Source organism: Vidua macroura, chromosome 4 (assembly GCF_024509145.1).
Source record: "Vidua macroura isolate BioBank_ID:100142 chromosome 4, ASM2450914v1, whole genome shotgun sequence".
Classification (NCBI taxonomy): domain Eukaryota; kingdom Metazoa; phylum Chordata; class Aves; order Passeriformes; family Viduidae; genus Vidua; species Vidua macroura.
Window position 1 is genome coordinate 72212101 of NC_071574.1, and position 9536 is coordinate 72221636.

Consider the following 9536-nt stretch of genomic DNA (forward strand, 5'->3'; position numbering starts at 1 on the left):
GCTGCCCCGCAGCTACCGGGGGAGTCCCCGCTGCTACCGGGGTTACCCCACTGCCGCCCCGGGATGGGGCAGCGGGAGGCCCCCGAAATTCCCTGATCCGGCACAGCCGCTCCTGGGAACCGGCACCGGCACCGAGCGGGGCGGCTCCCGGTTCCCAGCTGGGAGTGCCGGACCCGGTGTGTGCGGGGGTGTCCCGGGGGTCTCGCCCGTCTCGGGGGGCTCCGTTCCGCCGCTGTCGCCGCAACGGGGCAAAACCGGGCGGGAAAAGCGGCCGCGGCGGCCGCGGTGCTTCCCCGGGGGCGGCCGCCCCCCTCTCCGGTTCTGCCTCGAACCGGAACGGTTCTAAGGGCGGCGGATTGAAAATAAATAAATTAAGTTTAAGCAAAAGCAGCCCCGAGATTTCGCAGCCCCTGCGCTCCGCCGCACCCACGGCCCGGTACCGGGAACCGCCCCGGGCTGGGGGGTCCGCAGGGGTCTGGGTACGGCCCGGGCACCGGGTAGAGCCCGGTAGAGGCGGGAGGTGCCCGGTTCGGGCTCTGGCGGGCACCGGGAGTTCAAGGCCTTGGGCTGGAGTGGCCGCTGGATGTCCGAGCCTGCCGCGGCCTGGGCCCGTCCCTGAAATAACCGGAACAGCGCGGGCAAAACAGCCGGGAAAAAAAAAAAAAAAATTAAATTCGAAAGGAAAAAAATAGAGTTAAAAGACGAAAAAATCCTGCAGGAATAAGGAAAGCCAAAGGAAAGAAATCAAAAGGGGCGAAAAGGGGAAGGAAATAAAGCGAACGAAAAGGGCCGAGCGGGGAGAGCGCAGGGGACGGGCCCTGCTCAAGGCCGGTGGTCCCGGGCCGCAGCCCCGGTTCTGCGGGGCCCGGAGGGGCGAGCGGGGACGGAGCCGCGGCTCCGGGGAAGGTGCTGGCGGCCGGAAACGGTTCCCGGCTCCCCGTTCCCCGTTCCCGGTTCTCCAACTGCCGGGGAAGCGGCAGGGCCGGGGCCGGACAGGCGGACAGGCGGACAGGCGGACAGCCGGGCTCCGCCACCGGGCCCGGTGGTGGATGCGCCACCAAGCAACGATTTTTAACGAAAACGAGGAAAATTACCCCAAACCCACCCCGCCCTGCGGCCTCAGCTCCCCCCAGGGCCGCGGGGAAAGGCTGCGGGCCGGTCCCACCGGGAAGACGGAGGGCGGCGATCGCCCGGGAGCTGCTGGAACGGAAAATCCTCCTTTCGCCGAGCCCCGGCCCCGAGCGGCGGCTGAGGCCGCGGAACGAGCGGCGGAGAAGCGGCCCCGGTGCCCGCTAAGCCTCCGGTGCCCGCTCAGCCCCCGCCGCCTCCTCACGGCTCCCGCTCCTTTCCTGCTGTTGTTTCTGGTTTTGTTTTTTTTGTTTTTTTTTTTTTTTTTCCCCGTTATCCCCACGATTGACGTGAATAATAACGGGAAGGGATTTGCTCCGGGAGAAGGGGAAGCGGGGAAAAGGGGGAAATACCGGGTACGAGCCGCCGGGAAGGGGAAGCGACGAGATCCGCGTGCTCCCAGATCCTCAGAACCAACAATTTTATAAAAAGAACGCTAATTAAAAAAATCCCGATTTTTATTGTAGGCTTGTTGTTGTTTTCGGGTGGGGTTTAGCGCTGTTGTTGTTGTTCTAATTAGCGTTAAAATTAGCGCTATTAGCGGCACTATTAGCCTCGCTATTATTAGCGCCCCTTCCTATTCCTATTATCAGCGCTATCAGCACAATTTATCGGTGCTTTTATTATCAATATTCCCGCTTTTCCTCGCTCCCGCCGCCGTGCCGAGCACACCCAGCCCGGCCAAGCCCGGCGCGGGGTGGGAGCGGCCGCGCTCTCCCGGTTCATCCCCGTTCCCGGCGCTCCCACGCCGCCGCCGGCCTCGCCGAGCCCCCGGGCCCGCCCCGCCGCCTCGCCCCGCTTCTCGCCGCTCCGGAGCTGGGAAAAAAAGAAAAAAAAAAAAAAAAAAACCCGCACAGAATTCCTCGGTTTTCCCGCTTTAGAGACGGATCCGCGCCCTCTCCCGCTTCTCCCGGTGCCCCGGAGATGGAGGTAAGGCCAGGCTCGGTGGGCTCGGCTCGGCCCCGGGCCTGGCTGCGGGGAGAGGAGCCGGGGCGTCCCCCGGTAGCGAAGCGGCCGCTCCCGGTGAGTCCCGGGCTCGGAGGGCACCGGGAGGGGACCCTTCTCCTTGTCCCCGCCTGGAACGGCTGCCCCGGGGACAGCCCCGCGTGGGGACCCCGCCGAGGGACCGCCGGGCCGGGCCCGGGAACGGTGCGGGGCCTCGGCGGGAGCGGGGACAGCGGCGGCGACACCGGGGGACTGCGTGGGGACACCGTGGGGACACGGGGGGACACCGGGGACCGTGAGGGGACACGGGGATTGTGAAAACACGGGGGGACACTGAGGGGACACCGGGGACCGTGAAGGGACACTGGGGACGGTGAAGGGACACGGGAGGACCGTGAGGGGACACAAGGGGACCGTGAAAACACGGGGGGACACTGAGGGGACATCGGAGACTGTGGGGAGACACCGGGGACGGTGAAGGGACACGGGAGGACCGTGAGGGGACACAAGGGGACCGTGAAAACACGCGGGGACACTGAGGGGACACCGGGGACCGTGAAGGGACACGGGGATTGTGAAAACACGGGGGGACCATGAGGGGACACCGGGGACCGTGAGGGGACACGGGAGGACCGTGAGGGGACAAAAGGGGACCGTGAAAACACGGGGGGACACTGAGGGGACACCGGGGAGCGTGGGGAGACACCGGGGACCGTGAGGGGGCACGTGGGGACTTTGAGGGGACACGGGGGGACCGTGAAGGGACTTGTGGGGACATGGGCCTGTGAGAGGACAGCGGGGACGGTGAAGGGACACAGGGGAACTGCGAAAACACGGGGGACCCTGAGGGGACACGGGGGGACCGTGAGGGGACACTCGGGACCCTGAGGGGACACAGGGGGACCGTGAGAAAACACAGGGGGACTGCACGGGGACACGGGGGAATTTTGTGGGGACACGGGGGGACGGTGCGGGGACAGGGAGGGACAGCGTGGGGACACCGGGAGCTGTCTGGGGACACAGGGGTTCTGTGTGGGGACACGGAGGGACTGGGGACAACACGGGGGAGCCGTGAAAAACACGGGGGGGACGGTGCGGGGACACCGGGAGCTGTTTGGGGACACCCAGAACTGTTTGGGGACACAGGGGGACTGGGCACGGATACGAGGGGACTGCGTGGGGGCACGCGGGGCACGTGAGGGGACACAAGGGGATGTTATGGGGACACCGGGAACTGTGTGGGGACACGGGGAACCGGGCAAGAACCCCAGGGACTGTGAGGGGACAACGGGGACACTGCGAGGGGACACCGAGGGGACATCGGGCAAAAACCCAGGGGACTGTGAGGGGACACGAGGGGACGGGGACACTGCGTGACAAACACGGAGACGGTGCGGGGACACGGGTGAACGTGAGGGGACAATGGGGACTGTGCGGGGACACGGGGGGGACAGTGAGGGGACGCGAAGGGACACCAGAGCAATGCCCACGGGTGCCGTGGGACGGTGTCCGGCTGGTGTGAGTGGACACGGCCACGGGGCAGCCACGTGGGCAGGATGTGACCGGCCACCCCTCCCCGGGGTCCCCTGGGTGGCGGGTTTGGGGTGGCTCGGTGGCTTTTGGGGACATCAGGGCGGCCGCACCCGCGCGCACGCACGGCCGGGTGCGAGTGGCACCGTGTGACCGTGCAGGGACACCCGAGCGGTGTGCCCACCCCGCAGTGCCCCCGCGGGACCGTGGGTGCCTTTTGTCGCCGTGTCGCAGCCCCGGGGCCACCCTCGTGTGTCCCCAAGCCCGCCGGGCCCGCGCTGAGCCCGGGCAGCGCCGGTTTCGTTACCGGAGCGGCCGCGCCCGGGGAGTCCGGGGTGTCCCCGGTGCCGGGCGGCTTGGGGACACCCTCCCCACGCCTTGGGGACACCCCAGCCCCGGGCCTGGCTGTCCCCAACCCCGCCAGGGTCTCCCGAGAGTGAGCGCGCTCCTCCCGGCCCGGCCCGGCCGCGCCCGCCCTGATAAAGAAGAAATGAAACGAAATTAAAAGGAATCAAACGAAATCCGGGGGTCCCGGTCCCGCAGCCCCCCTGGGCACCCCTGCCCCGACACCGGGCCCGTGGCCGAGCCCGCCGGCACCGGGGGGGACCCGGCCGGCGCTGCCACCCGGGTGTCCCCACCCCAAACGAGTGCGGGGCCGCGGGGCCGCCTCCGTGCGCGGGGCGGCGGGGCCGGGCAGCCCCGATCCCTCCGCGATCCCGGGATCCCAAACCTGGGGTCCTAAATCTGGGATCCCAAACCTGGGATCCCGCTCCTGGGGTGCTAAACCTGGGATCCTAGAACTGGGATCCTAAACCTGGAGTCCTAAACCTGGGGTCCTGCTCCTGGGATCCTAAACCTGGGAACCTAAAACTGGGATCCTAAAACTGAGATCCCAAACCTGGGGTCCTAAACCTGGGAACCTAAAACTGGGATCCTAAACCTGGGGTCCTAAACCTGGGGTCCTAAAACTGGGATCCTAAAACTGGGATCCCAAACCTGGGATCCCAAACCTGGGGTCCTAAACCTGGGATCCCAAACCTGAGATCCTAAATCTGGGATCCCAAACCTGAGATCCCGCTCCTGGGGTCCTAAACCTGGGATCCTAAACCTGGTATCCTAAAACTGAGATCCCAAACCTGGGATCCCAAACCTGGGGTCCTAAACCTGCGATCCTAAAACTGGGATCCTAAACCTGGGGTCCTAAACCTGGGATCCCAAACCTGAGATCCTAAATCTGGGATCCCAAACCTGAGATCCCACTCCTGGGGTCCTAAACCTGGGATCCTAAAACTTGGGTCCTGCTCCTGGGGTCCTAAAACAGAGATCCCGCTCCTGGATCGTCATTCCTGTTCCTGGGATCCCTCTCCTGTGGTGCTCCCGCTCCTGGGATCCTAAACCTGAGATCCCTGTTCTGGGATCCTAAACCTGGGATCCTAAACCTGAGATCCCTGTTCTGGGATCCTAAACCTGGGATCCTAAACCTGAGATCCCTATTCTGAGATCCTAAACCTGAGATCCCTGTTCTGGGATCCTAAACCTGGGATCCTAAAACTGGGATCCTAAACCTGAGATCCTAAACCTGAGATCCCTGTTCTGGAATCCTAAACCTGGGATCCTAAAACTGGGATCCTAAAACTGGGATCCTGCTGCTGGAGTTTCCTTTCCTGGCACCCCAGCTCATCGGATCCAGCTCCTGGGATCCTTCTCCTAGGATATCCCACTCCTGGGATCCTAATCCTGGGATCCCGCTCTTGGGATCCCAAACCTGGGATCCTAAACCTGTGATCCCGCTCCTGGGATCCTAAACCTGGGATCCTAAACGTGGGATCCTAATCCTGAGATCCCACTCCTGACATCATAAACCTGGAATCCTAAACCTGTGATCCCATTCCTGGGATCCTAAACCTGTGATCCCATTCCTGGGATCCCGCTCCTGGGATCCCCTCCCGCAGCACCCCGATTCCCGGGATCCCCTCTCCCTCCTGATCTCCATGATCCCTGAGGATCCCATTTCCAGGAATCCTTCTCCGGTCCCTCGGCCCCCCGCCCCCCCCCCCCCGTGTCCCCTCCCACGGTGGGGGTGACACCAGGGTCCCCAAGAGCGGGGAGCGGGGGGCAGGCGAACCCCCTCATTCCCCATGGATCCCGTGGAAGGGGTAAACTGAGGCACCCATCACATCTGGGGAGAATCTGGGGGGACAGAGCCCCGAACTTCTCCCGCTTCCCACGGCACGGGGGGGGGATGGGGGCTGGAGTGGGTGACAGGGACACCCCGACCCCACTGGGGACACCCCGACCCCACTGGGGACACCCCCCGTCAGGAGGGGACCACGAGGGACAGCCACGTGTGACAAGGGGACAGGGCGGTGGTGGCCTGTCCCGTCACCGCTGTCACTGCCACCCAAAGAGCGGTGGCGGAGCGGGGGGATGTCCCCGCGCGGTGTCGCCACAGGGCCACCAAGCCGTGCTGTCCCCAGGTGGCGAGGGACAGGCGGGATGGATCTAGCGGGTGTGGCGTGGGACACTAAACCCGGCAGGGGACACAAGGGGACACTGCTGGGGACACCTCGGGCGGGCTGTGGTGACCGGGGGAGTCCTGGGGAGATCCCAAAGGGGACAATGGGGTTGTCCCCAGATGTCCCCAGAGAATTCCCACATCCCGCCCTGCTGGGATCCGGCGGGGCCCAAGGAGGGACACGGGTGTCACATCGAGGTGGGGACACTGTGACACTGCTCACAAAAGGCCACCCTGCGTGGGGACATCAAAATATTGTCCCCACAGGGGGTCACCCTGCATGGGGACAATGTGACAGTGCTCAAAGTGGGTCACACCTGCATGGGGACAGTGTGACACCTTTCACAGGGGGGTGACACCTGCATGGGAACAATGTGACACCACTCACAGGGGGTGACCCTGCATGGGGACAATGTGACATCGCTCACAGAGGGCTCACTGTGGGGACACTGTGACACCACTCACAGGGGGTCACCCTGCATGGGGACACTGTGACACCATTCACAGGGGGTCACACCTGTGTGGGGACACTGTGACACCATTCACAGGGGGTCACACCTGTGTGGGGACACTGTGACACCATTCACAGGGGGTCACACCTGTGTGGGGACACTGTGACACCATTCACAGGGGGTCACACCTGTGTGGGGACACTGTGACACCACTCACAGGGGGTCACACCTGCATGGGGACACTGTGACACCATTCACAGGGGGTCACACCAGCATGGGGACAATGTGACACTGCTCAAAGTGGGTCACACCTGCATGGGGACACTGTGACATCGTTCACAGGGGGTCACACCTGTGTGGGGACACTGTGACACCGCTCAAAGCGGGTCACACCTGCGTGGGGACACTGTGACACCGCTCAAAGCGGGTCACCCTGCATGGGGACACCGTCACCCCGCCGACACGGCTGTCACCCTCCGTGGGACCACCACACACGCAGCAGCCCAACGATGTCGCCCGTCCAGTGCGGTGACAACCCCACGAAGAGCCACCAGCTCCGCTGTCCCCTCCTGTCCCCTCCTGTCCCCTCCTGCGCGGTCCCGCCGCCATCTCCGGGCGCCGCCGCCGCCGCGGCCCGTCCGGGATTAGGGGCGGGCAGCAAATCCCGGCCCCGCTGCACCGGGCAAGGCCGAGCACGTTCCTGGGCCCGGTGGCAAATCCGTGGCCTCCCGTTCACCCCCGGGCCTCCCCGGGGCTCCATGTGACCGGAGGATTTGGCTCAACGTGCGCGGCCCCGCGGCGGAGCCAGGGAGGAGCCGCGGCAAGGAGCTCAGAGAGCGCCCGGAGGTAATCGCTGGCACCGTGCCCGCCGCAGGGGCGGCCCTGCAGCGCTGGCACGGGTCAAAGCAGCCTGGCACCGCAGTTCCTGCAGGGTTAGCACGGGTTAAAGCAGCCTGGCACCGCAGTTCCTGCAGGGTTAGCAAGGGTTAAAGCAGCCTGGCACCGCAGTTCCTGCAGCGCTGGCACGGGTCAAAGCAGCCTGGCACCGCAGTTCCTGCAGGGTTAGCACGGGTTAAAGCAGCCTGGCACGGTAATTCCTGCAGCGTTGGCACGGGTTAAAGCAGCCGTGCACTGCAAGAATTGCAGCGCTGGCACGGGTTAAAGCAGCCTGGCACCGCAGTTCCTGCAGCGCTGGCACGGGTTAAAGCAGCCTGGCACCGCAGTTCCTGCAGGGTTAGCAAGGGTTAAAGCAGCCTGGCACCGCAGTTCCTGCAGGGTTAGCACGGGTTAAAGCAGCCTGGCACCGCAGTTCCTGCAGCGCTGGCACGGGTCAAAGCAGCCTGGCACCGCAGTTCCTGCAGGGTTAGCACGGGTTAAAGCAGCCTGGCACCGAAATTCCTGCCGGGCTGGCACGGGTTAAAGCAGCCTGGCATCGCAGTTCCTGCAGGGTTAGCAAGGGTTAAAGCAGCCTGGCACCGCAGTTCCTGCAGGGCTGGCACGGGTCAAAGCAGCCTGGCACCACAGTTCCTGCAGGGTTAGCAAGGGTTAAAGCAGCCTGGCACCACAGTTCCTGCAGGGTTAGCAAGGGTTAAAGCAGCCTGGCACGGTAATTCCTGCAGCACTGGCACGGGTTAAAGCAGCCTGGCACCGCAGTTCCTGAAGCGTTGGCACGGGTTAAAGCAGCCGGGCACTGCAAGAATTGCAGGGCTGGCACGGGTTAAAGCAGCCTGGCACCGCAGTTCCTGCAGCGCTGGCACGGGTCAAAGCAGCCTGGCACCGCAGTTCCTGCAGGGTTAGCAAGGGTTAAAGCAGCCTGGCACCGAAATTCCTGCAGGGCTGGCACGGGTTAAAGCAGCCTGGCACCGCAATTCCTGCAGGGCTGGCACGGGTTAAACCACCCGGGCACCCCACCCCGTTCCCGGCTGCTCCCCACCTTTCGCAGCTCGCTGTCCCCATGGCTCCAGGCCGGATGGAGACCCCAGAACCGCCGGGATCACCCCAGACCCCCTCCCCGAGCCCCCCAAGCCCCGGGATCCCCCCCCGCGCTCTGGGAACAGCCGGGAACTCTTCCCGCTCCCGGTGCGGGCTCGGCAGCCCCCAACAACCGCCCCGATCCCGATCCCGATCCCGATCCCGATCCTGCTCCCCACCCCAATCTCAATCCCGCTCCCGATCCTGCTCCCGATCCCGATCTCGATCCCGACCCCAATCCCGATCCCGTCCCTGATCCCAATCCTAATCTCAATCCCAATCCCGCTCCCGATCCTGCTCCCGATCCCAATCCCGACCCCGATCCCAATCCCAATCCCGATCCCGACCCCGATCCCAATTCCTATCCCGCTCCCGATCCCAATCCCGCTTCTGATTCCGATCCCAATCCCAATCCCGCTCCAAGGGGGATCCAGGCTGGAATTCTCGAGCTCCGGGCCGGGAAAGCGGGAGGGGGAGGAGGAGGAGGAGGAGGAGGAGGAGGAGGGCAGGGACCCGCGCCGGGGGCTCGGCGGGCGCAGGTGGCCGAGGAGGACGCGGGGTGGTGGCGCTGGGGGCGCTGGCTCTGGAGCGGAGGGTCCTTGGAAAGGTGACCGCCAGCCCGAGGGAGGGAGCGGCCGGGTCACCTTTGTCACCAGCCGGACGCAGGTGACAAAGTTTGACCCCGCTGCCCCTCGGTGCTCGCGGGGATGGCGTAGGGGGGGGGGGGGGGAGGGTTGGTGACACCACCGTGTCGCCTCCGCGCTGTCACCACCCTGCCAGCGAGCTGTCACCACCCCGCCACGCTGCTCGTGACCCCGCCACCACCCTGCTGGCCGTGGGCAGGGGACGGAGTGGGGACAGGCATGGGGACACGGGTGGGGATAATGAGAGAAGAGGGGACAGGGGTGGGGACAGGGATGGGACTGGAGACAGGGAAGGGGACAGGGATGAGGGCAGGAATGGGGACAGCAATGGGGACAGCAATGGGGACAGCA